This window comes from Moschus berezovskii, chromosome 9 (assembly GCF_049115385.1).
Source record: "Moschus berezovskii isolate FMDL1 chromosome 9, NW_MosBer_1.0, whole genome shotgun sequence".
In the NCBI taxonomy this organism is placed as follows: domain Eukaryota; kingdom Metazoa; phylum Chordata; class Mammalia; order Artiodactyla; family Moschidae; genus Moschus; species Moschus berezovskii.
This window is the reverse complement of record NC_142468.1, coordinates 78,353,911-78,357,218: the sequence shown is the minus strand read 5'-3', so window position 1 is coordinate 78,357,218 and position 3,308 is coordinate 78,353,911. Positions and strand designations below refer to the sequence as shown.

Sequence of the window (3,308 nt, the reverse complement as noted above, 5' to 3'; positions counted from 1 at the left end):
TACTAAAGCTTACAGTAATAAACAAACTCCTGCTTTATGGCTATATATTCTCACAACATTTTCTTCTATTTACACAGAGAATGGTCTGTACAATTGTTTAAACATCTATGTGTCCTTATGTAGGTTTGGCTCAGGTGGACATTTCTGAACCACAAAACTAACATAATATTGTAAAGCGACTATACTCAAATTAAAATTAATTCCAAAAATAACAGAAATTTTTAAAAGGAATGAATAAGGAAACTATTGACTGAAAGATGTGTCAGACATAGGAACCAGTGACAAAATGTGAAATTTATTTGGCTCCTACTTCAAACAAACTGAAGAATTCCTTTCCTTCCAGTGGTTAGGACTCCATGCTTTCACTGTCGAGGGCCTGGGTTCAATCCTTGGTTGGGGAACTAAGATCCCACAAGCTGAGTGGGCATGGCCATAAAACAAACAAACAAACAGATAAATTGTAAGACAAAACAAAACAATTCTGACATAAAGCAATTGGAAATTTTAACTCTTTATAAAATTAAAGAATTATTAATTTTTGGATTATATAGAGATATTTTGATTATAGTTTTTAAAATTTTCCAGGGTTACATGCTGAAATATTTTGTAATGAAATCATACATTTGGTATCTGCTTTGAAATAATATGGGAAGTATGGAAGTAGGTAGAGTTACAACAAGTTTGCCCATGAGTAATTGTTAAAGCTATGTGATAAATGTGTAGGGATTCACTATACTCTTCAGTTTGCTTTTGCATATCATCCATAATCGAAAGTAAAAAAAAAAATATTGTTATCAAACTTTGCTTCCCATTCTCCGGGAAAAAAAAAAAAAAGCCTATGAATGGCAAGGAGTATCTACCTTGGTTTATGTATTGCCGAGGACACAGACAAAGGAAGACATTAAATGGACCATGACAGGCATGATGATCGTGATGATGAGGCCGTAATAAGCCCCCACACTCCAAGTTCTTTGTTTCCTCCCAGTGTCACACTGGGTCAAAGAATGCTAAAAATCTTTAAGTAATCTAAAATCATGCTGCTCGTGGAATTAAGGTAAAGAAGTTCAGAAATATCTTAATGAGAAAACTTCTGTAGAGTCATTTGAAAGATAATAATGTCTTCTTATTACATTTTTAGGAGACAAAAATGAAAAACCCAAGAGGAAATAATCACTCTGACCCTGTGAATGAATTCATTCTCCTTGGATTCCCTTCTCACTCTTCTCTGTGATATGTGTTGACACTAAATGGAAATTTGTGCATTATCTGTGCAGTGTGGTGGGACCACCATCTCCACACCCCCATGTACATCCTTCTGGCCAATTTTTCCTTCCTGGAGATGTGGTATGTCACTTCTACTGTTCCCAATATGCTAGCCAACTTTCTGTCTGAGACCAAGACCATCTCCTTTTCTGGCTGCTTCCTCCAGTTCTACTTCTTCTTCTCCACAGGTGGTACTGAGACCTTCATATTGTCTGCCATGGCCTTTGACAGGTACTTTGCCATCTGCAGGCCCCTTCACTACCCCACTGTCATGACAGTGCAACGCTGCATCAGAATGGGAGCCTGCTGCTGGGTGTGTGGCTTTTTGTACTTCCTCTTGCCTATTCACCTAATCTCTCAGCTCCCATTTCATTGTCTCAATAAGACTGATCATTTCCTGTGTGACCCAGGACCCCTTATAAAGCTGTCCTGTGTGCCAGCCCCTGCCACTGAAATCATTTGTGCCACTTTTAACTCAGCCATCATTTTCTCTACCTTACTCTTCATTACCAGCTCCTACACCCTGGTTATCAGAGCTGTGCTTAGGGTACATCTAGCAGAAGGCCGGCATAAGGCTTTCTCTACATGTGGATCCCATCTGGCTGTGGTGTCCTTGTTTTATGGCTCCATCATGATTGTATATGTGAGCCCAACAGCAGGCAATTCAGCAGAGATTCAAAAATATGTGACTTTGTCCTATATTGTGTTAACGCTGTTATTCAACCCTTTGATCTATAGTCTCCAAAATAAGGAGATGAAGGAGGCACTGAGAAAATTATTTAAGATGGTGAGATTTAGTCAAAAACATGAAAGAAATCTCTGAGAACTGTGTTCATAATTGATATAATATATGGGAAATAAATAATTAAAAGATTGGTATTCAATTGTACTAATTAAATTAGGAAAATATGTTTTGGAGGAGGAGGAACATACTCAAGTCTAATTAGATGTCCATTAAATTACCTGTATCCATTTTTATTGTTAGAGAAAATTTTATATTAATAGTAAAACTTTTCAAATTCAAATAAAAATAATCAAAAGCAAAATGATCAGTCATCTTGCTGGCATTCAGATTGAATATTAGTTAATATTTGCTGCCAATATCACATACATACATACTGGTACATGCACTTTGTCCAATATTTTAAATTTATTACCAGTATTTGGTGAGTCAAAAGTTTTGTATGGTAAACATAAAACAACATTTAAATTTTATTTTCTATCTCAATATTTAAAATATAGCAAAATGCATTCACCTTCTTATGAAAAATTGATTTATCATAATTTTATTTCTTTACAACATCTCACCAAAATTTAGTTAAAATAATTTTACTATTTGGATCCAGGTGGTATTAATACTTTTTTCCATTGTATATTTACTTTTAAGAATTATTTTTGGAAAAAGCTCTCTTTAAAAAAAAGCCAAGCCTTTTCTTAATACATCATTTGTGTCTTCTGTAGGTTAAGGTTGGAAGATAATGACTAGTGACTCTCAGGTATATTTCCAATGACAAAATTGTTAGATTTCCTCTGCCAACTATCTCAACACTAGTACCTCATGTTCTCAACCAGAATTTTCCTTATACCATAAAGAGAACCTGGACCTGTTAGCTATCACTCCTTAATTTCCCCTCTCTCCAGTCCCTGGAAACAATTCATCTACTTTCTGTTTCTATGGATTTTTCTATTCTGGAAATTTCATATAAATGGAATCATACAATATGTGACCTTTTGTAACTGGCTTCTTTCACTAAACATAATGTTTACAAGGTTAATTTATGTTGTAGCATGTGTTCAGTTTAGTTCAGTTCAGTCGCTCAATCATGTCCAACTCTTTGAGACCCCATGGACTGCAGCACGCAAGGCCTCCTGTGCCGGGAGCCAGCAAGGGAAATCCTACCCGTGGCAAAGGTCAATTGGGGAAGAGGCCTGATGGGCAAAGGCTAATCAGGACTTGAGGAACCCCCTGGACTTACCCGAGCATCTACCCCAAAGAAAACCGGAGTCTGACTGCCTTACTATCTTACGCCTCTTACCAAGTCCTC

The 3,308-nt window shown here is 36.4% G+C and overlaps 1 pseudogene; it reads left to right on the top strand.

The window, feature by feature from the left end:
• The first annotated feature begins 1,303 nt into the window (after positions 1–1,303).
• LOC129563375 (olfactory receptor 11H6-like) lies at positions 1,304–2,075 on the top strand (annotated as a pseudogene).
• Positions 2,076–3,308: the final 1,233 nt, after the last annotated feature.